The following is a 25,459-nucleotide window of genomic DNA, read 5'->3' as shown; positions in this document are numbered from 1 at the left end:
ATGTCAGCTATCTGCAACAGTGTGGAGAAGTTGAAGACCAAGAATACCTTCAGAAACAGTAGAGGTTGTGATGCAAGGCAGTTGGGAGGAGATTGGGGGCTCCTGGAAGATGTAAGCTATATTTTAGACTAAGCATTTGCCTGAGGGAACTATTGAAAGACATAGTTGGGAGAAGTCATTCTAACTCCAGAGAAAATTTCAGAAACTTACCTGGAAAATTATCCTTTGCAAGGAGTTCACATTTGTTTGGATTGTGTACATCAGAGTGCTTTGTGGGAAATGACAAAGCAGTCAGCAAGCAGTTAGCAGAGTTTAACAGGAAGGTGTGGCCAGGAAAAAAAGGCAAGAAGAATCCATCAAAACCTTTGTTGATGGCCAGCGCCATGGCTCACTAGGCTAATGGATTCTCTGCCTGTGGCGCTGGCACCCCGGGGTTCTAATCCTGGTTGGGGCTCTGGTTCTGTCCCGGTTGCTCCTCTTCCAGTCCAGCTCTCTGTTTTTGGCCCAGGAAAGCAGTGGAGGGTGGCCCAAGTGCTTGGGCCCTGCACCCGCATGGGAGACCAGGAAGAGGCACCTGGCTCCTGGCTTTGGATAGGCACAGTGTGCCAGCCGTAGCGGCCATTTTGGGGGGTGAATCAACAGAAGGAAGACCTTTCTCTCTGTCTCTCTCTCTCACTGTCTAACTCCACCTGTTAAAAACACACACACACACACACACACACACACACACACACAAAAAAAAAAAAAAAAAACAACTTTGTTGGCATAAGTAAAGCAGTATTTCCTGCATAGCAGCACCATAGGCTTCTCACTGCTTAAAAATAAAGGGATGGGCTGGCGCCGCAGCTCACTAGGCTAATCCTCCACCTAGCGGCGCCAGCACACCGGGTTCTAGTCCCGGTCGGGGCGCTGGATTCTGTCCCGGTTGCGCCTCTTCCAGGCCAGCTCTCTGCTGTGGCCCGGGAAGGCAGTGGAGGATGGCCCAAGTGCTTGGGCCCTGCACCCCATGGGAGACCAAGCAAGTACCTGGCTCTTGCCTTCGGATCAGCGCGGTATGCCGGACACAGTGCGATGGCCGTGGCGGCCATTGGACGGGGAACCAACGGCAAAAGGAAGACCTTTCTCTCCATCTCTCTCTCTCACTATCCACTCTGCCTGTCAAAAATAAAATAAAATAAAATAAAATAAAAGGATGAAGGGCAGGTGCTGTGGCATAGTAGGTTAAGCCTCTGCCTACGGTGCAGGCATCCCACCTGGGTTCCGTTTCCTGTCCAAGTTACTCCTCTTCTGATCCAGTTCTCTGCTTATGGGCCTGGTAAAGCAGTGGAAGATGATCCAAGTACTTAGTTCCTTGCATCCCTATGGGAGACCTGGGTGAAGCTCCTGGATCCTGGTTTTGGATTGTCCTAGCTCGTGCCTTTGTTGCCATTTGAGGTGTGAACCAGAGGATGGAAGACCTTTCTGTCTCTCTCTCTAATTCTGCCTCACAAATAAATAAATAAAACCTTAAAAATAATAAAATAAAGAGGTGGTAAAAATGTTACTAATTTATCATGAAAGAATGCTAGTTGACTATTAAAATTAATGAACTGGATTTATAATATTCATCACAGATCAATCTCAGATGTATGATGATGAAAGAAAAAAGAATAGGCCTAAAATTCAGAAAAAATGATTATTATTTTGGCAGAAAGAATGAAACATAGCAACATTTCCACTTTATGAGAAAATGTTGATCCCATAAAAGGTGATGTAAAAGTAATTTATTCTTTCCTTATAAATCTTCTAATTAAAATAGATACATATTATGTTAAATAATGGGTTAATATTCTATACATTTCTGTACTTCTCTTTAGATGTCAAATGTTTAAAATAAAGAAAACCATTTTAGTAGTATACATTTTTAAGTGAGCTATATGAACAGCTACAGAGAAACATATCCACTATATTGAACACAAGACAATGAATAAGTTAAAATCAGGACATAAGAGTATATATGGAAAATACTGATATCAATGAATAATTTTCCAAGATAAATAAATAAAATAACTTCCCATGAAATTTGAAATTAGTAACACTAGTGGTTTTAAAAAAGAAAATAAATTCTGAGGAATCCCATAACCACTAGATTAATTGACATGTATTTTCTGACCAAGAAAAACTTTTATACATAATTGGTATTTTGATATAAACTTGTCAATATCTGGATAGTTTAAATCGTGTGAATTCAACACTCTAGCAATTTCACACAGCTTTAAAACCCAGTCTTATCAAAAGCGTGAGGGAGTCATGCAAATGAACATTCAGTACGACAGTTCTTGGAATAGTAATGGAAACATCCCACACATTCACTAAATAAAGGGGCTAACCTGAAATATAATCAAATAATAGAATTTCATAACTTCTTAATGGGAACCAAAGTTACACATGTTAAGGATAAATGTTAAAAAATAATTAATATCCATAATTTCAAACACAAAAAGGACTTTATTGGATACATACAATAAAAATAACTATAAATGTTAAAAATTAAAATATATAGCTTATAGGCCGGTGCCGCAGCTCACTAGGCTAATCTTCCTCCTTGTGGCGCCGGCACATCGGGTTCTAGTCCCGGTCGGGGCCCCGGATTCTGTCCCGGTTGCCCCTCTTCCAGGCCAGCTCTCTGTTGTGGCCAGGGAGTGCAGTGGAGGATGGCCCAAGTGCTTGGGTCCTGCACCCCATGGGAGACCAGGAGAAGCACCTGGCTCCTGCCATCGGATCAGTGCAGTGTGCCAGCTGCAGCGCGCCAGCCGTGGCGGTCATTGGAGGGTGAACCAACAGCAAAGGAAGACCTTTCTCTGTGTCTCTCTCTCTCACTGTCCACTCCGCCTGTCAAAAAAAAAAAAAAAAAAAACCACACACACACACAAAGAAAACACTGAGATAAAATATATAGCTTATGTGTTCATTTGTTTGTAATAGAAGGAAAAATATACATTAGAATAAGAAGTTAATAATTTCAGATGACAATATATTTGGTGGAAGAATGGTGTTGAACAATACTGGGAAACATGCAGAGGGCTCCAACTGACTCTTAAATGCTTTATTGCTTTAACAACAAGTTGAGGGGCTGGCACCGTGGTTTATCGGGTAAAGCCATCACCTGCAATGCCGGCATACCATATGGGTACCAGTACCAGTCCCGGCTGCTCCACTTCTGATACAGCTTTCTGCTATGGCCTGGGAAAGCAGTAGAAGATGGCCCAGGTCCTTGGTTCCCTGCACCCACATGGAGGACCCAGAAGCTCCTGGCTCCTGGATTTGGATCAGTGCAGCTCTGGCCATTGCAGCCATCTGGGGAGTGAACCAGCATATGGAAGACTGACCTTTCATCCTGCCTCTGCCTCTCTGTAACTCTGCCTTTCAAATAAATAAATAAATCTTAAAAAAAAAAGTTCAGAGAAAAGTAATATAAAAACAGTGAAATTCTCAAGGAATAGGAATTAGAAAACTAGCTTTAATATAATTTAATAAACATTGTTTTTCTTTAACAGGGTAGTATCTAACTTTCACAATGCATCATAAAGCAAATGTTAACAAAATAGCTAAAATGCCTAAATGTAGTTTCTCTACCCCACCCATCCCTTGACATAATACAACCAATAAACAGATTTGCAAACACAACGTATCTTATCCCTCCAACAGTCCCCAGATAAAATGAATAAATAGAAACTAATAAATGATAAAACTTTGCTACTATCCATTTTCTCAGTCTACCACTTAAATATGCCTCTAGAAAAAAAATGTTTTTCTTTGAACCAAATGACACATTCTCCAATTTTTTTTTTCCTTTTCAGGTTAAATCAATATAAAAATGTAAGATCTGATATTAACTTACTTCCAGCAAATGTTATTGCACTTGAATGTGATTGGATCGATCTATTGACTCTGACATTGTCATTCTGAGTTTCAGTATTGATGATAGCAAATGTTCCGTGATTATTTTTCTTAAATGACAATTTGGTCTGAGGATTAAAAGTGTATTTCGGATACTGCCTTTCAACTTCTTTATCAATGAACTATGTTCTCTTTCTGGACTTTCCTATATGGCTTACATCTTTGGAGACAGACCAGAACACATGGAGTTCTCCAAAAGTTTCAAGACTCAGGGTGTGTCCTCACATATTCAGATAAGTTACCACCTGGGATACCTACCTCCCACCCTGGGATCAAGTCCTGCCTACACTTGTGGTCCAGTTCTCAACTAATGCACCCACTGGGAGGCAACAGTTGATTTCCCAGGTACTTAGTTCCCTGCTGCCACCTGAAAGAACTGGTTCAAGTTCTTGGCTCCTGGCTTCAGTGGCTGTTAGGGTGTTTCAAGGAGTGAACCAGCAGATGGAAGACACCGCTCGCTCTCTCTCTCTGGCCTCCAATCTCTCAAATTCTCATATGAATATTTAACTTAAGAAAGGAAGTCTTTATTTAAAAAAAATCGAAGGGTTGTGTAGAATAAACTCTAATTGGCAATTGTGAAATATTTTCCAAAAATTCAGCAATTTTTATTTACTTTGCATTACTTTTTAAACACTGTACTTGAATAATCATGGTACTTCAGGTACATCAGTAAAATGAATCCAAATTATCTTTTCATATTTTGTGCAATATAATATTGACTGAATCTAAAATAAAGAATTGTAAGGAAGATTTCTGTCCCAAGGGAGAATTGTGGAGTATAGTGAAGGAATTACAGAAGATATTACACGCAAAACCATTGTACGTCAGAGACAGACAAAATGTCTCTCAGCATACATCTGTAATTTTCCTTTTTTTTAAAGATTTATATATTTGAAAGTCAGAGAGAGAGAGAGAGGTACAGATCTTCCATCTGCTGGTTCACTCCCCAAATGGCCACATGGCCACAACAACTGGAGCTGGGCTAATCCAAAGCCAGGAGCCAGGAGGCAGGAGCTTCTTCCAGGTCTCCCAAGTGGGTGCAGGGGCCCAAGCACTTGGACCATCTTCCTTTGCTTTCCCAGGTGCAACAGCAGGGATCTGGGTCTGAAGTGAAGTAGCTCATATGGAAAGCTGGTGCTGCAGGCGGAAGCCCACCCTTCTATGCCTCAGTGCTGACCCCCTAGCACTGCTTTTCAGCCTCACTCTTCTGGGACGGGATCTTTATAATGCTGGGACTTTTTGTGGGTTTTCTCCTGTCTCTCTGTATTCATATTTTAATATTCTTCTTTTGGCCTTCTTCATATCTGCAATGGCAATTATATCCACTTCTACAACTTAATTTATTTTATTATCTGTGTGGCACTTTGTAATCACATACATACACTACAAAATGCAGAGAGTGAGTGACAGGAGAGAGAGAGAGAGAGAGAGAGAGAGAGAGAGAGAGGAGATGGAGGGAAAATGAGAACAGATGTACTTTGCTTTTCAAACTATCAACTGAATATATTTACTGCATATGTCAAAAACTCAGCATATCCAAACTAGTCCCCTCATGTTCTAAATCCTGCTCCTCTCCTAACAGTCTCTGAGTTTGGTCATTCCAACAATAGCTGTCCTGACAAGTAGTCAACCCATTTTCTCTAACCCTACCATGATCATCTGCTTCGAGTGCACCATCACCCTCTGCCTGTACCTTTTCCCATCATAGTCCATGTTGCCTCCCTTCCGTTTTTACCTACCTACTATAAATGTCCACCAATAAAAGGAGTGGCTCCTCTGTCATGAAAAGGCAGTTATGTCATTGCTTTCAAGTTTCCTTTGCAATAATGTCCAAACTCTTCACTCTAATGTTCAGGGTCCTGCTTGATCACTTCACCTACATTTCCATCCTGACCTCTTGTCACATCACCCCTCCATTGCCATCCCTAATTATCCTTATCTTTTTTTTAAGATTTATTTTATTTATTTGAAAGACAGAGTTACAGAGAGAGGTAGAGACAGAGAGAGAGAGAGAGGTCTTCCATCCACTGGTTCACTCCCCAGATGGCTGCAATGGCCAGTGCTGTGCCGATCTGAAGCCAGGATCCAGGAGCTTCTTCCAGATCTCCCATGTGGATACAGGAGCCCAATCACTTGGGCCATCTTCTATTGCTTTCCCAGGCCATAGCAGAGAGCTCAATCAGAACAGGAGCATCCAGGACTAAAACCAGCACCCATGTGGGATGCCGGCACTTCAGGCCAGGGCTTTAACCCACTGCACCACAGCGCCGGCCCCTGTGTGTTTCAGAGGGAGAGGAGGGGGAGAACCCATCCACTTGTTCATGCCTCAAATGCTCATAATGGTCATGGCTGAAATCAGGAGCAAATTATTCAGTCTGGATCTCCCTTGTGTGTGGCAAGGACAATGTTTATGTTATCACCACTATCTCTCATGGTCCATATTAGCAGGAAACTGGAATTGGGAGTGGCGTCAGGGGATCAATCCCAGGTACTCAGATGTAGGATGTGAGAGTCTTATCCTTGGTTTAAAAACAAGGCCAATCATGTACCTTCAACTTAATTTTGTGATAATTCTTGGCCTCCATGACTATACATGCTGATCACTTTCCTTAGAGTAAGTTTCCATAGCCTTGGCAGCTCATGACAAGAGCCTCAGGTGATTACTGACATCATAAATAAGAATTTTAGTTGTTAAATCAACAACAGGAGTCACTGTGCACTTGCTCCCCATGTTAGACTTCTGTCCTTAATGAGTTGTACTATGATAATTAACCGTAAAACTAGTCTTCAAACAGTACTTTATACTTTGTATGTCTGTGTGGATGAAATTGTTGAAATGTACTTAGTATAGAGTTGATCTTCTGTATATAAAAATAATTAAGAGTGAACCTTAATGAAGAATGGGATGGGAGAGGCAGTGGGAGATGGGATGGTTTGGGGGTGGGGAAGAAACATTATAATGGCGGGAAGAACTATTATAATCCAAAAGTTATACCTATGAAATTTATATTTATTAAATAAAAGCTTTCTATAAAATAAAAAATTTTAAAAAAGAATATGTTCTGGTTTCTCTTCTTGTCCTACATAATTCTTTGGCATCCTTCTAGCACAGCCTAGTGGTCATTTATTTTAAGGTGCTCTGCTTGCAACTGCAAGGCTACAGTGGGTCCTACTGTGCTCACCCACATTAACCTGGAGATAGCACTTCTGTTTTTTGAATTGTCTATCTTCTTGACTGAGCTTTAATTTCCATAAGATGGGATATTTCTATCCTGCTCAAAATTAAACATCTGTTCAGAGCAAGTGTTTAAGTTAAGAGTTGAATCCTGAATCCCACATCAGAGTATACAGAATTGATTCCCTACTCCAGCTCTAGAATCCAGCTTCCTGCTGCTATGTACCCTGGTAGGCAGCAAATGATGTTTAAACAATTGGATTCCTGCACCTATGCTGGAGATCTGAATTTGAATTCCTGGCTCCTAGGTTTGGTGTAGCCCAGTGCTGGCTATTGCAAGCATTTTGGAAGTGAACCGGTAGAACAGATTCTCTCTCTCTCTCTCTCTTCTCTCTCTCTCTATTATATATATAGATAGATAGATAGATAGACATACATATATATATATATATATATATAAAATTTTGTGTAGCATTTGCTTTTACCAAGGAAATATAGTGCCATCTTCATATCATAGTAAACATTTTTGTTTTTTGAATTTTATAAAAATCATTTATTTTCAATGATTGCATCATTTCAGATGTCTTAGAACAATATTTCATTGTGAAAACAAACAAAATACTTATAAAATATATTAAAAGATATCCTATGCTAATACGCTACACAGTTGTCTTGTGGTTCATAATTTGAAATAATGCTGTAAGACTTTGAAATCTACACAAAAATTAATTTTTCTTAACTATTAGTATTTTACTATAATTCAATTTCATTGACTGGTTATTATTCATCATAAACAGTTATAGCATGTCATGTGTTTTTTTTCCCTTATCACACATTTACAAGCCTCAAGTACATTGCCTGACAAAGGGTTTGTATGTAAAACAAATTTCAAAAGAAGTCTCAAAGAATGCATGTATAACAATAATAAATATAGTTATAGACACAGTGAATTATATTGCCAATACTTTTTAAAGAACACAAGAATAAATTCCTCATTTTAAACACTGAAAAATCCAAGCATAAGGAGATTAACATAAATATCTAGTAATGGTAGATGCAGGCATTGAATTCTGATATTTTCTGTTCTTCAAGTGAAATGCACTTAATAGGACAAAAATGTTTTAAAATAAATCTCTATAAAGAAACTGGTTACAAATGGCTACTTTTCTGTAATGAATTTACTCATAGGCAATATGGTCTGTTACCACCAAGTATCCATTTGTAATATCATAGATTATTTGTTTAACAGCTCTTACGTGAATCCTCCTGAGATTTTCTGAGTCACCTTGAGGGGACAAGGGGGCAGGGTAGGGAGAGGAGGGTACTTGGCCAGTGGTGTTTATTTAACTGGTTTTTCATTCAGCAACTCCACAAGGTGGCAGTGTAGTATTATTACAAATAATACCCCTCATGCATATAAAAAGAAAGCAAATACTTTTTTCAGGTATATTGGGGAACTGTTTTGCTTCCTTTTCCTTTTGAGATATCTTAAGGTTAAACAAATTCTGAGTGAATATTAGACTTCATAAATTGTACATCAAGACAAAGTGAGTTTGTTTTAGATACCTAATTGATATAGGCTACCCAAGTTTCATTAAATATCATTTCAACATTTTGAAGAAAAAGTTAACTTTACTGGACTAGAAAAGAAACAAACATCATGTATCAGTATATATTATTGCTTGCTATTTTACAGCATACTATGTTGGAAGTGATGATTGACCATAATCTATACCGGTCTTTATGAAATTTGTGCTCTGTAGGTAAATTTACAATGCAGATTTGTTCATATACTTGATAAAAAATATAAACAGCTATCGCTCCATTCATTGAAAAAAATGTTGCTTCCCACTCAAACTATATTGTTCTGAAGAATTTCTGGCCATAATGCTCCGGAGATCTGGCTGTGTTATTTCCCCAGGATGGGGGTCAGAAAATGGCAGACACATGGACTTGATCAAGGCCAGTCATAGCCTTTCATTCTTCTCTAGAATGTGGTAGAGGAGAAATTTCTCTGTAGCTGGGAAGTAAATAGAAGGAATGGTAAGGGGTGGAGAGTCATTTTGGCATTAATCTGTATGTGTAGCCACTATAGTCTCTGGAGTTTGGGGGATTCCTACTTTTCTTCTATTAATTCTGAGAAAATGGCATTTTCTCCTTCAGTTAGTTTATTTTTGTTTCTGTACCTTACAACAAAAATTATTCTGACTGGAGCAGTCATATTCCAAGATAGCTTTTTATTAACAGGAAACATTTGTAGATGATATACTTTGTTGGATCAGTTGTGGAAATGCAGATAGATAAGTGCAAATATTAAAAAGGAAATACAGGTAGATAAATCACAAGGAATAGGACATAACCAAAATATATAATGAAATGTTTGTAGTCCAATTAGCAGAGTGTGAAGAAGTACCACTCCAAGTGAGTATGCTACAAAATAGGCAAACACATTGACTTAGGCAAGACTTTTAATTTTGTAAAGGGTTGTGTTTTGTTTAATTTAGTTTTCAACTCAGCATCCATCGTTCACAACACCCAAATTCCCACCATGCACCCCAAAAGATGTGGACAGAAAAAGAAGTTCAGTGAGTAAAGACAAGATATCAAAAGGATTGGATGTTTACAGGTGGTGACTATTGTCATATTCTCTTTAAGAGTAGAGTTGGAGAGAATAGTCAAGCCTTTATCATTCAGAACAATGCATTTTAAGACTCCCTGCAAAGCCTAAGAAATGGTTTTGCAGAAGTAAACAAAGTATAAAAATAGGAGGATTTAATTCAAAAAATTGGGCTACTGTAACTTAATTTTTATGACTGAGGCCTTTTTTGGGTAAGCCGTATCCATTATCATTTTTCAGTTTTGCTTTCCTTCATTGCATTCTGATTTCCCTGTTGTAACTTATCTGTGAGGGTCATTGTGCAACATTCTGATTACATTTGAAGATTATTTGGGTGATACTCAATGAAAGAGGGATTTTTTAAAAGTTAATCAAAAAGACAAGGAAAACACAATTGAGATTATGATGATGTTGAGGAATAAGGAAACTATACAGTGTTACATGTAAATAGTGATATTAGGGGCCGGCACTGTGGCATAGTGGGTAAAGTTGCCAACTGGGAAATTGATATCCCTTACAGGTGCCATTTCGTGTCACGCTGTTCCACTTTACTTTTTTAATTTATTTATTTTTTTGACAGGCAGAGTGGACAGTGAGAGAGAGAGACAGAGAAAAAGGTCTTCCTTTTCTGTTGGTCCACCCCCCAATGTCCGCTGCGGCTGGTGCACCGCGCTGATCCAAAGCCAGGAGCCAGGTGCTTCTCCTAGTCTCCCATGGGGTGCAGGGCACAAGAACTTGAGCCATCCTCCACTGCACTCCCGGGCCACAGCAGAGAGCTGGCCTGGAAGAGGGGCAACTGGGACAGAATCCGGCACCCCGACCGGGAGTAGAACCCGGTGTACCGGCGCTGCAGGTAGTGGATTAGCCTATTGAGCTGCGGTGCCAGCCTCCTGTTCCACTTTCAATCCAGCTCACTGATAATGACTTAGGAAGAGCAGCAGAAGATGGTCCAAGTGTTTGAGTCCCTGCCATCAACATGGGAGACCCAGATGGAACACAGGACAGGAGCGAGGCCATTGTGGCCATCTGGGGAGTGAACCAGTGAATAGATTTCTCCCTCTCTAACTCTGACTTTCAAAATAAATCTTTTACAATAAGTAAATAAATAAAATAATATTAAAGAGTATAGTTGGCGGCCGGCGCCGCGGCTCACTAGGCTAATCCTCCGCCTGCGGCGCCGGCACACTGGGTTCTAGTCCTGGTCGGGGCGCCGGATTCTGTCCCGGTTGCCCCTCTTCCAGGCCAGCTCTCTGCTGTGGCCAGGGAGTGCAGTGGAGGATGACCAAGTGCTTGGGTCCTGCACACCATGGGAGACCAGGGGAAGCACCTGGCTCCTGCCATCGGATCAGCGTGGTGCGCCGGCGGCAGCGCACCGGCTGTGGCGGCCATTGGAGGGTGAACCAACGGCAAAAAGGAAGACCTTTCTCTCTGTCTCTCTCTCTCTCTCTCTCACTGTCCACTCTGCCTGTCAAAAAAAAAAGGTGGGGGGGGAGTATAGTTGGCTTAAAGCAAATTGTATTAAAGAAAATGGCAAAAGCAATTAAATGAAACTATTGGAGAATGGAGAGCAGAGAAGGGTACTGCTATACTTTGAATTAGAGAGTTGGTGCTATTGATAAGAAACAAACCAAAAAATCAATAACCGTGCTATGGTTATTGATTTTTCCAAAGAAACTTTGGTTCACAGAAATAATGTCAGAGAAAAGGACAAAAACTTAATCAAAGGGCAGCATTGTACTACTGTTCAATTCTCTATTATCTGTGCTTACTGCCAATTAAAGGAAAGCAATGAGATAAAAATTCCATCAAATTATGGAAGATTAATTTTGCCACCTGTGTGAAAGATAAATATATTTAGGCCATAATGATGGGCATTCATAATGAGATCAAAAACAATTCTTGAACTTTTCCCCCCAAATTATTCTCCCTTTTTCATTAAACAAACTTACTGAATCAGAAAACCCCATTGATTTCTGCCTGATATATTTCCTACATAATGAATCTCAATTGTAATTATTCAGAAAACTTTAGTTCTGGATTAGTGGGCCATTTTTACATTAAATTCAGGCCAGTAACACTGAGTTTCCCATTCTCTGAATTCCTTTTAAAGAGTATAGGAATGAGGCACTGTTCCCTCATTTCATAGCATATACTTTGTTAATATTTTATTTGGAAAAGCTTAAACCAACCAATTCAAGCATTTGTCTTGTTTTACTCTTTTAATGATTACATAATTACAGCATTGCTTTTCTGGAATTACAATATAGTACCCAGCTTTTACTTTCAGAAAAAAAAAAAAAAAAAAAAAGAGTCACCTAAAGGTGACACTGTTATTCAGGTCACCATGCTTGAAGAAGAAAAGTATGGAGAAAATCACCTACTGGTTGTAATGGCCAAATGCACGTTTAACAGTGGTGGTGGGGTGGCAGAATGACAGCAGAAAAAATATTTCTGAGTCATGGCGGGTGGGAATGGAGATGATAGAAAAAAGGCTGTTACTCAGGCAACCACCAACACAAGTATTTTCTTCCAGCCCAGTCAGAAAAGGGGGCTGTGAAGTCTTTTCAAAGTATCCACAGATAGCACTGAATCGAAAACTTTCACTTGCAGAATATTTCAGCAGATCTCTATAAATAGAAACTTAATTTTAATATTCTTGGTGTTTATATAGATTATGTGATAAGCTTAAAAAACTGAATTGATTATGATAAGCAAAGGAAAAACATAGTAAAGGCAAGTTTAAGTAACAAGTATACAACAGCCCAAAAACAGAAAAATTGTATTTGTTAACATACTTCATCATGAAATAAAAAACATTATAGCATGAAAGTTGAGAGATGAAATTGGTTAAAAAAAAAACTGAACTAGTCACCTGCTGATTTCTATACATTCTCCTAATTAAACAGCACAGTGGTCACATGAACATTCAATAATTATAAACTGATACTCTCTTAAGGGTTTTTCTTTTTATAATTTTTTAAACTTATTTTGGAAATATAAATTTCCAAAGTACAGTTTATGGATTACAATGGCTTCCTCCCCCCATAACTTCCTTCCCACCTGCAACCCTCCCATCTCCCACTCCCTCTCCCATTCCATTCACATCAAGATTCATTTTCAATTATCTTTATATACAGAAGATCGATTTAGTATATATTAAGTAAAGATTTCATCAGTTTTCATCCACACGGAACATAAAGTGTAAAATACCGTTTCAGTACTAGTTATAGCATTAATTCACATTGGACAACGCAATAAGGACAGAGATCCCACATGAGGAGTAAGTACACAGTGACTCCTGTTGTTGACTTAACAAATTGACACTCTTGTTTATGGCGTCAGTAATCTCCCTGGGCTCTAGTCATGAGTTGCCAAGGCTGTGGAAGCCTTTTGAGTTTGCTGACTTCGATCTTATTCAGACAAGGTCATAGTCAAAGTGGAAGTTCTCTCCTCCCTTCAGAGAAAGGTACCTCCTTCTTTGATGACCCGTTCTTTCCACTGGGATCTCACTCGCGGAGATTTTTTTTTTTTTTTTTTTTTTTTTTTTTTTTTTTTTTTTTTTTTTTTTTTTTTGCCAGGGTGTCTTGGCTTTCCATGCCCGAAATACTCTCATGGGCTCTTCAGCCAGATCCAAATGCCTTAAGGGCTGATTCTGAAGCCAGAGTGCTATTTAGGACATCTGCCATTCTATGAGTCTGTTGTGTATCCCGCTTCCCATGTTGGATCATTCTCTCCCTTTTTGATTCTATCAGTTAGAATTAGCAGACACTAGTCTTGTTTTTGTGCTCCCTTTGACTCTTAGACCTATCAGTGTGATCAATTGTGAACTGAAATTGATCACTTGGACTAGTGAGATGGCGTTGGTACATGCCACCTTGATGGGATTGGAAGTTGCACAGCTGGTACAGAAACCAGCACCCATATGGGACGCTAGCATTACAGGTGGGGGTTTTAAGCACTATGCCAGAATGACAGTCCCATGAATATAAATTTGTTAAAGCTTTGAAAATGAATGGAAACTAAAATAAATTACCCAAAGGAAATTAAATTGGCAAATAAAAGAGCTGTCAGCACCTTAATGTTTATGGCAGCTCAATTCACAATAGCTAAGACCTGGAATCAACCCAAATGCCAATCAACAGTAGACTAGATAAAGAAATTATGGGACATGTACTTTATAGAATACTACACAGTAGTAAAAAACAATGAAATCTGGTCATTTGCAACAAAATGGAGGAATCTGAAAACATCATGCTGAGTGAATTAAGCCAGTCCCAAAGGGACAAATATCATGTGTTCTCCCTGATCAGTGACAACTAACCAAGCACCAAAAAGGAAACCTGTTGAAGTGAAATGGAACTATGAGAAACACTGACTTGATCAGCCCTTGTCCTGACTGTTGATGTACAATTTAATACTTTATCCCTTTTAGTATTTTTGTTTGTTCTACTTAATACTATTGGTTGAACTCTGTAATTAACACACAATTATTCCTAGGTGTTTAAATTTAACTGAAAAGTGATCCGTGTTAAATATAAGAGTGGGAATAAGAGAGGAAGGAGATGTACAATTTGGGACATGCTCAATCTTAAGGGTTTTTCTAACAAAATACCATGATATGACATATTGCATATCAAATAATTGATTTCTCAGAAAGTATATGGTATTAATTCTTTCTTTACACTATATTTTTTCAAGAAACTGTGTTATTGTAAGCCTATATTTAAAATTTCATAAACATGTAATTAAGAAAAGCATCTGAAGCCAGGAGATCCAATCAACACAGACAATTGTTTAAATTAGAAGTTAAATTTCACACATACTTAAGGTATTTTAGTTAAACCTGGATTTAGTTTACTATTCATTAAAATATACTTTATTAAATAGAACTTTTAAGAAATTCCCTAGGGAATGGCTTTAAAATAATGCTTTATTTTAAATGACTAAAGTAAAAATGCTTCCATATTGGAGTCCATAAGACTTTTATTAAAATGGTGACTATAATCTTTCTTTATATGCCTATAATTACTTAGCTAGACTTCATTATGATTTCAGAGAACTTGATATTTGAATCTTTATTTCAACAAGTTAAATACATTTTGTGAATTTTTGTACAACTAATTGTTAACCACCTTAACATGGATATTTTATTCCATTCATTAATCAAGTTTAACACTAGGCAACTGCTTGATTAAAGTGGCACAGATCAGAAGACATGAAGTTGGTACTAGTAAGGTTTATTTTATATATTTGTATCAGAGAATCACACACACACACACAAATAAGAGTGGTGAAATTACATTTCTTAAACTCTCCCACATTTATGTATTCAGATAAACATCCATTTATGTATTCAGATAAACATCCATGCAAGTTTCCTCAAATGAACAATTAAAAATAATTTTTCGATATCTCAACAATTAAATGTACACACATCTGTTGAAACCACATTTGACAAATCATAGTACTCTCAATCAAGCTATAAACAGATATGCTAATCAATAACTATTTACACACGCATATTTTAAAAAGACATAGACTCTTGGTTTTGCCCTGTGATTTATGTGACAGCCATGGACACCGAGGACTGCCTACTGCTCTGTTGCCATGACTGCCAAGCACCAGGAGGCAGGTTCTGAGCCGTATTTCTCAGTAAGCAGAGGAGAGCCTCCAGATCTCAGAGACACGTCTGCCCAGATGACCACGGTGCAGAACCTCTCCTACAGAGCTGCAGCCAGGTCCTTGTGAGGAAATGATGATGGATGTTTTGTGGTCATGCTCAGATGGCCCAGGAAATGACTGGAAGAGAGTTGATAGTCCAAGATCCAAGGGTCTGGTGTGTTTTTCTTTAAACAATTTAACTGTGTCCTAGTTCTACAAATTTGTTATCAAAACAATTTAGGCTAAGCAGTATAGTCATATACTTATTCCAGGGCACAACAGGCCACAAATCTAATTACAGAATGGGTTCTAAGAAGATGGAAATTAAATTAAGAAAAACTGTTTTGCATAGCCGTGATTTATAGCCTACTTTACTCCACAAACTAGTGAGAAGTGTAAAATTCAGGACTTTCAGAATATGCCTTTAATAGTAAACAGGAAAAAATTAATAGGAGAAAAGAAGCAAAAAGACTTTTCGAATCAAAGACAGAAGTTATAATCATTTATTACTTTGAACATTGTTTCTCATTCTGGTAAATAGTCTCATCATCTTTCAAGTACACCAGACTATTTTGGTTTCTTCTCTATAGTGGAGAATAATCTTAACTTTCATACACACAAATTATTTTTATATTGGTGATACATTTTCCCCACCATGTCTTTATTTCCAAGCCCTGATTATTTAAACCCCTCTGTGCTCCTAACTACATAAAATAAGTCTTTGGTACTTGAATTGGAATAGAATGTTTTCTTATATCTCTTACCTCAACTCAATTGGGTTATTTTATCATAACACTATAAGCTAAGCTATAACTATATTAAATACATAAATCAAAAAGTGATTAAATTGCAGCATTCTAAGCTTAAGCATGTTAGAGAAATGTTGGAGTTAATAGTCTTACACATTTTTCACTGAAGGGATTTTAAAAGAAAAATTCTTACAAAATGGTGGCTCAATAAGTGATTTCATAATGAGGTAATTAAATTTATTTGGAAAATATTTTTGTTACTCTAATATAGTGTCAAATATAAGTCCATTCTCCTTCTTCTCCCCCTCCCTCATTTCCTTTTTCCTTTTTTTCCCCTCCAGGTCCAGTATCCTGATATCTTAATGCCCTGTAAAGTATTAATAGATCAGTTGTCCCCATACTACTTCTTAAATAGATGCATCCTTACAGTTACGGTCAATTGTTTTTTTCGTGTTTATTTATTCATATTTTTTCATTCAAAAGACAGAGTGACAGAGAGAGACACACCCAGAAAGATCATCTGCCAGCTGGTTTTCTCCCCAAATACCTACAACAGCTGCGTTCTGAGGCAAGTCAAATTCAGACTTGAGGAACTCCATGTAGTTCTCCCACATAGGTGTCGGGGACTCAAGCACTTGAGCCATCCTCGATTGCTTCCCAGGCACATTCACAGGAAGCTGAATCGGAAGGTAGAGGCTGGAGTAAAGCCCAGGCACTCTGTAACATGGGGTGTAGACATCCCATGGGGAATGTTAACCCAATGCACCTCAATGCCCACCCATAAACATATCTTTGGGCAATATCTCTGACAACATAATGGAAACTTCGTAGGCATATCAGCAAAAAAGCAAAAACTTTTCTTACAGTTGTAGAGAATTTAAAAATTACTCTACTAAATACACATATGGGAAACCCATGATTTTTTTTTTTAAGTGAATAAAAACAATTTGAGGTTCAATGCTTTAAAGTGAACGTAACTTCTCAAGGAAAAAGTGGCCACACTGAACCAGCCGTAGGGAAATGTTTAGATTCATATTATTTTAACTAGAAATATTCTTTGACTTCCAACTTACTGAATTATGTACATATTATATAAAATCATGAAATAAAAGGGAAGCCATCTGTTATTCAATGACTGACCCAAAAAATTAGTTACTGAACAACTACTAAGGATCCAGCATTGTTTTATACTTGAGAAGTACTATTATTATAAGGGAAAAAAAAAAGATAAGACAGCTGTTTTCAGAGGCAAGTTCCAGCCAAACATTTCATCTCTTTTCTATGCACTCTTAACTCGTATTATGTGTATATTAATATACATCTCACAGAGCACTGTAATGGAGGAGGTGTAATTAATAGACAGTGCTTTTCCAGCACGATGCACCCATCACTGTGATAAGCTCTTTACATGTGCTGACTCATTTAATTATGAGTATTTAATAAAAGGAAGTATATAAAAATGCATTATAACATCCAAATACATTTACAAATTTTCCACAAGGAAAACATGTAATCTGGAGAATAATAAACTTCATCCCTAGACAGTTTCAGACTCACAGTAAAACAAATCATTGTGAGTGGAATTCATGTTAAATGTTGTGTTTTAAGACTTAAGTAAATGAGAGAAATACTGTTCTATGCAACATATTTCTGTATAAAGATGTATACAAATTGGCAAGTAAACTAGCAGCAATTTTTAGACAAAATATTTGAATTAAAATGACTCTTCAAGAAAAATATTTCTGTATTCTGGCTCTTTACAAAATCTGTCCCTTCATCAAGGGCCTCAGCAGAAGATGGCCATGTGCTAAAGTGATGCCCAGTGTAAAATCCATATAAATAGCTTTTATTATTATTACAAAATAAGTAATGCTCAACTATTACAATATTATGGTATTCAATAATATTGGGAAGGCGATAACAATTATATTGGACTATTATCCATATCTTCCTTGTACCAACTGTGCATCATACCACACACACAAACCGAAACTCCAGGTGACAAATTTCCGGATTCAAAGGAAGTAGAAAAAAGAAGGATCAGTGAGCTCCCAGGGCCAAAACACTGCTGCTCCCCTACTTGCTCATCCGTGACCCTGCGTCATAACCCTATTCCACAGGCAGTATGCCTGGAATCTACTTCATGTGCTCATTCCCAGTCCCCAGTATGTAAATTGTTTCTGGGATATCCCTACAGAGATCACAGACCAGCTGAAACCATGAAGGATTTAGAGACAGGAGATAGAGATTGAGTCCTTATCAGACCCTTGGGAGCAGTATGAAACTCGCCCAATCTATGAAGATGATCATAGCAAATACACCTTTTCAGTTGCTTTGTGAATGAAGTGAGATAATAAATGCAAAGCACATTTTATCTCACAAATTGCTGTACAGATATTACAGCTGTCCTTGACACAAGCATGTTCCACATTCCCAAGTTCTGCATCTGCAGAATCCGCTCAGTGCAGATCCTTTTCTGTGGAGTTAGTCCTATGATGCTTTTGTCTGTACCGAATATGTAGACTTGTTTTCTTTTCTTGCTGTTAATCCCTAAACAACACAGTATAACAACTGTTTACATAGACTTTCCATTTCATTAAGTTTTAAATGGAATCTAGAAGTGATTGAAAGTATATAGCAGAAGGTGCGTAGATGATACACAAATACTCACATGCATGGATTTCAAACTTTTTTGCATTATAATAAACCTTTTTTAAAAATTCCATCTTTCACAAGCTTTTTGAAGTAAGCTGATATTTTATACACATTCTGACTCCTTTACTCTGAGCTTGTTCTATGGCCCTCTGTTAGTATTGGTATCACATTGTTACTCTATCAAATTACCTCAAATTTAGTGGCTCAAATACAAATTGGTTTTCATACTGTTCTGAAGATCAGAAATCTGAAAGAGGTCACACTAAGCTAAAAGATGTCTGCAAGGCTATACTCCTTTTTGGAATATCTAAGCACAAGTGTCTATTTTTGCAGCTTTTAGAGCTTGTCTGTGTATCTTGGCATTAGTCCTTCCTCCATCTTTAATGCCAGGAATACATAGCAAATTTTCCAATCTCTCCTTGACCTGAATACAACATCCCACTTTAACCTACCTTTGTGATTGTACTGTGTCCACTTGGACAATCCAGAATAATCTTCACTATTTCTTGCCAGCTAACATAAGACATTTATAGTTTTGCTGGGTTAAAAATTGGACACTTCTGGTTGCCATCATTCTTTCTACCAATGCAAAACTAATCTTTCAGATCCCTAAACTCTGTAGCAATGTGTTCTTCTCTGTTAGCAACTTGTTATCTAATCATGGATTGTTTTTATAATGTTATTTTCATCACTATTTATTTATCTTCTCCTTTCAAAGAGAAAATATTAATGCATTAGGTTTCTTAATATTCCTTTCACACTTTCTCACCATGGGTGGAGTCAAGATGGGGTGGAGTCTAATACCCCCAATCCAAGGACACATCATTTTCCCTCTGAAAATTCACGAAGCTTGAAATAAAGACATTAACTTTAATCACTCAAAGTATTGTACCTCAGGAAACTCACTTGGTTGTGTGATGTTTCTTAACAATTCCTGCGCAGCCTTTGATAGCTCATCAGGAATTCTTAGCAAACCAGGGCTGATGTAACGGCCATATGCAGAGAGAATTTATTCTGAAGCTGCAGTTGACAGGACGTGGTTGCAAAGTAAGGGAGGTTCTCTGCAAAGTATTCACGCAGCAAATGGGAAGGGGAAACGAGTTTGCTGTTACCCATTTCTGCTCCTGCTGGCTCTCTTATTAACCAAGTGCTTGTGCGGAGTTTGTCCCTAATTTCTGTAGTTGAATTAAAAGGCAAGCCTATGCGCGCATGGAGATAGTCCATCTGGAGAGAAACTTGAGTGTGGAGCCAAACCTGTGCCAAAATAAATGTTGCATCTAAATGGTTCTCCTCACATGACTGCCACTGCTGAGGCAGCCCAGCTACATACGGAGCTAGATTGACGGAGAATACAAATTATTCTCCCCTGTTTGTTAAGAAGGAATTGAGTGCCCACATGTAGCTGGCTTACCACATTTCCTTTTTCACATTCCATGGAAAATCTGTATGCTCGTGTATACTAAAAATTGCGGGATTTAAAAGGGATTTAAAAGGTCTCAGATATCATGGAATAGATATTGGATTTATTTTAGGTGGCAATTGATGATTTCCGTTCCTTTTGTCTGCCACACATGTTTTTTCTCCCTTCATACTAAGAATATTTTGCAATTTGTGAACTTGAACTTCCACTGCTAAAGTGTAGTTTATTAATCATTTTGTACTGCAAACTATAAGATTCTGAACTTTTGTTCATGTCATTGTATCTCGACATCCATTCAATTTGTGTACCCAATAATGATAAGTAAAGGGAGAATTATACAATTGCTTCATTCTGAGGGCCCATTCTTCAGGGAAATGACTTAATTGTATGCTAGATAAAATAAAAGAACAGATAAGGAAACTTCATTTTACCTATATAAGAATAAGCCACTGCCTTTTTTATGATTGTCTCCTGTTTAGCATGTTTTTTACTGTACAATAATAGAATAGGAAAGTAAGAAGCATAAAAGTATCTTCACTTTTCTCAAGCTTGGCAGTCAACATCAGTAGCATTCAGGTCTTCAACATCTCATATATGTTTGTGGATATGTATGTATTTACCTCTGTTTGTTCATGTTTTGATAAATGCAACTCCTTTGGCCCTGGCATTCTTTAACTGAACCCTGATTGATTACCAAAATACATTTAAATGAGGACCAGAATAACGATGCTAACACTTAACTACTGTACATTTATTTCAATGTAATCCTTAGTTTTTCCTTTCTTTATAGTATCACACATGTGTTCATTTACAAGGAGTCTTCAAATGTTCATGAAAAACATGCATTTCTTTTGTTGTGCCTGAGTGAGTGCTGACAAAGAAGTGCCACACACTGATAAATTTTAGTTTTTTATTGCCAGTGGCCGAAAGTGGGCTCATGCCCCAAAGAACTCTTGATCCTGAAGCCCAGAGCAACAGGGTTTTTAAAGGCAAAAACCACAAAATCGGGAGGGGAATACATGGTTGCTAGGATCAGGGCAGAATATATGGTTACCAGGAATCAGGCTAACCTAAAACGTATGTGAAACTAATATCAATTATAATCTTGACAATGCCAGTTACAATCTTAACAATTTCCATTATAATATTAACATTAATCTAGATATTGGCTTAAATCATATTATATGTAGGATATAAACAGATTACATTTTTATCATTAATCCAGGTACAGCCTATCCACTTCCAAGCTTGAGCAATCATGCTAGGGGGTTTCTATGCTTTGCCAGGTGTAATATAGTGGACTGGTATTGTCCGAGAGTTTTCGATCATAGCTTCTGGCTAGAGTCTCACAGGGGTGGGGGACTGCTTCCCAGAATGGAGTCTCAGCTACTCCAAAATGGAGTCCCTTCTGACAAGGTGTTACTTCACTTTAATTCCAGTTTACCATGATTTTTTTTTTACAGTTTTTTTATTTTAGTTTTTAATCAATATGATTTGTAGACACAATTTTCAAGACATAATGATATTCCCTTCCTCCCTCCCTCTCTGTCCAGCCCACCATCCTTCCTTCTCTCTTTCTTTCTTTTTTGCTTTTTAGTTTTTGAGACATTTAAATTTAAATTACAGTAAAAAGACTTAATTCACTCACTAACAAGTTTAACAAATAAAAGAAAGAACATCCTAGTTTATTGGGAATGTAGACAACAGCTATAAACAACAACTGAATGGGCAAATGACCACTTCACCCACTAAAACTATAGAATATGACATTCTTTTTTAAAATTTTATTCAAGGTATACAAATTTCATATATTTCATGTATACAGATTTAGGAATATAGTGATATTTCCCACCCTCTTCTCCCTCCCACCCATGCTCCCACCCTTCCTCCTCCTTCCTCGCCTATTCCCTCTCTTATTTTTACAATGGTCCACTTTCAGTTTACTTTACACTCATAAAATTAACCCTACAGTATGTAAAGAGCTCAATAAATAGTAAGAAAAAAACCACTGTTCCTCAATAGTAGAGACAAGGGCTGAAAACAATCATGGAATCTTAACATGTCACTTTCACTTCTTAATGAATATCTTGAAGTATTCTTGTGTAAATAGGAAGAGCAGATACATTTTATGGGTTCTATGCTGTTATTCCTATTGTTATTGTGATACCGGTAGTTCAACTTTTTCATTTCATCTTCAAGTCACTGCTTTATTGTGTAGAGTTTCTGTTCTATCTCTGGTGGCAGAGAGGATCCAGTCCTGAGGGGCTAGGTGTTTAAAGGAGAATCACAGGACATAAAATTCTGTCCTAAAACATGAAAAGTGGGCCTTCCCCCCAATGCTGAGAGAGTGCTTACTTTCCCAGGCATAGTTTTTGTGATATATGTAGGATAATGATACTTAAAAATAATTTAAAATAAGTGAGTGCTATATTAGATTCTCATTGCCACTGTAACAAATTTCCTTCAGTCTTGATGACTTAAAACCACAGAGTAGTATTCTCTTCCTGAGCTGGAAACCAGTCCACAACTAATATCATGTAGGCATAACTCCAGTTGTTGCCAGGGCAGGTTCCTGCTGCAAAGTAGGAGGGGTCAATACATTTCCTTATATTTACAGCTCCTCAGGGTTGCCATTGGTCCTTGGCTTGTAAGCCCTTCTTTAATCAATTTGATCTCTGCTTCTTTAATGACATTGCAACACAGCATCTGTAAATCAACAACCCTTCATCTTTTTCATCTTTCTCACACAAAGACACTTGAGATTCATGCAAGGCCTGTGAGGAGAAAGCAGAATAATCTCACCATCTCAACATTTTCTAATATCTAATCATACTAAATTGCAAAAATCCCTTTTTCTATAAAAGGGAACAATGATAGCTTCTAGGAATAATTTTGGGGCTCATCATTTTTACCTAATGTAGATACTATTATTTTCCCATCCTGAAGTTATAAGTAAAAGAAGAACCATTTAATGAACTTCTTCAAGGTCTAGTATATAAAAAACATTCACAGATTTAAGATTTGATTTGAGTCCACTTCCAAACTTACATTCTTACCTATGATATCCTAATAGAATAATAATGATCTCTCTTCCATATCCCTTGAAACTTCAAATGAAAAGTGAATAAAGATGAATCAAGGATGTTGCAGACCTAATATCTTTTTATTCATAAGATGTTTACATTATGGTTTAAAAATTTCTTACTTCCAAGACTACTTGAAAACCACCAAATTACTAGAGGAAAACATAGGGGAAACACTGAAGACATTGACATAGACAAAAACCTCCTGGATAAAACCCCAGAAGTCCAAGCCATAAAAGCAAAAGAAGACAAATTGGATTCCAAAATGCTAAGAAACTTTTGCACAGCAAAGGTAACCCTGAACAAAGTGAAGGGGCAACCAACAGAATGGAAGAAAGTATTTGGAACCAATTTATCTGATCAATATCTAAAATATATAAGAAACTCAGGAAACTCAAAAATAGGGGCTAGCAGCTCATGTGTGAGGCCTACCACCTGATGAAGGACGTGCTGGGCATGGGGCACGACGACGTGGTGCAGGCCTTTGAAGAGTAGAATAAGACTGAGCTGGACTCTTTCCTGATTGAAATCACAGCCAACATCCTCAAGTTCAAAGATACTGATGGCAAGCAGCTGCTGCCAAAGATCAGGGACAGCGAGGGGCAGAAGGGCACCAGGAAGTGGACGGCCATCTCGGCCCTGGAATACGGCGTTCCCGTCACCCTCATTGGAGAGGCCGTCTTCGCGCGCTACCTGTTATCTCTGAAGGACGAGAGGGTTCAAGCCAGCAAGCTGCTGCGGGGCCCCCGAAGGCTGCGTTCCAAGGTGACAAGGGGTCGTTCCTGGAGGACATTCGTAAGGCACTCTACGCTTCCAAGATTATCTCTTACGCCCAAGGCTTCATGCTGCTGCGACAGGCTGCCACTGTGTTCGGCTGGACCCTCAACTACGGATAGCAGGTTAAGCTATCACCAGATATGCTGGCATCCCATGTGGGCAACATTTTGTGTTCCAGCTTCTCTACTTCCAATCCAGCTCCCTGCTAATGGCCTGGGAAACACAGCAGAAGATGACCATAGTACTTGGGCCCCTGACACCCATGTGGGAAACCTGGAGTAAGTTCCAGGTTCCTGACTTTGGCCTGGCCAAACCCCAGGCCTCTGCAGCTATTTGGGTAGAGGACAATTGGGTGGAAGATCTCTCTCTCTCTCTCTCACTCTCTCTCTCCTCTCTCCTCTCTCCTCTCTTCTCTATCTGTAACTCTGCCTTTTAAGTAAATGGCTAACAACACAAAGCAAACAATCCAGTTAAGAAATGGGCAAAGGACGTAAACAGGCATTTTTCAAAGGATGACGTACAAACAACCAATAGACATGAAAAAGTGCTCAGGATCACTAGATATCAGGGAAATGCAAATAAAAACCACAATAAGGTTCACCTCATTCCAGTTAGATTGGCTATCGTCTAAAAATCAAAAAATAGCAAATACTGATGAGGATATAGAGAAAAAGGTACCCTAATTCTCTATTGGTGGAAATGTAAACCAGCACAATCATCATGGAAGACAGTATGGAGATTCCTCAGAAATCTGAAAATAGAACTACCTTATGACTCAGCCATCTAACTCCTGTGATTTTATTCAAAAGAAATAAAATCAGCATATGAAAGAGTTATATGTATTCCCATTTTATAGCAGCTCAGTTTGAAATAACTAACATACAGAATCAACCCAGATGTCCATCAACTGATGACTGGATAAATAAGTCGTGGTATATATACAACATGAAATAATACTCAGCCATAAAAAAGATTGAAATCCTGTCTTTTGGAACAAAATGAATGGAATTAAAGACCATTATATTTAGTGAAATAAGCCAGTCGACAAAAGATAAATATATATTTTCTCTGATTTGTAGTAGCTAACATTCAAAATGCAAAAAAATGTAATGTATATGAGTGAAATTGTTTTCATGAGATGAGATTTTATTATTGTTTGTAGCCCTTGCCTATACACTTATGGGACACTGGTCTTTCTACTTACTATTTTTTTTAACTCTTTATTTAGTGAATGATTAAGCTGTGACTATAAAGTAAATTCAAAGTAAAAAAAGGAAAGGAGAAGGGAAGGTGGATATATGGGAAATATGGGCTTAAAATTGTATATATGACACACATGAAATTGATTCTCTTTATATAAATAAAAGAAGATGAAATGTCAAA

General features: G+C 37.9%; 1 pseudogene; it reads left to right on the top strand.

The window, feature by feature from the left end:
* Positions 1–24,195, top strand: LOC149125167 (6-phosphogluconate dehydrogenase, decarboxylating-like; annotated as a pseudogene).
* The last annotated feature ends 1,264 nt before the right edge of the window (positions 24,196–25,459 follow it).

The sequence above is a fragment of the Oryctolagus cuniculus genome, chromosome 8 (assembly GCF_051225735.1).
Source record: "Oryctolagus cuniculus isolate XC-2025 breed Fujian yellow rabbit chromosome 8, ASM5122573v1, whole genome shotgun sequence".
Lineage (NCBI taxonomy): Eukaryota > Metazoa > Chordata > Mammalia > Lagomorpha > Leporidae > Oryctolagus > Oryctolagus cuniculus.
The sequence above is the reverse complement of the archived record's forward strand: the minus strand, read 5'-3'. Positions and strand labels throughout refer to the sequence as shown.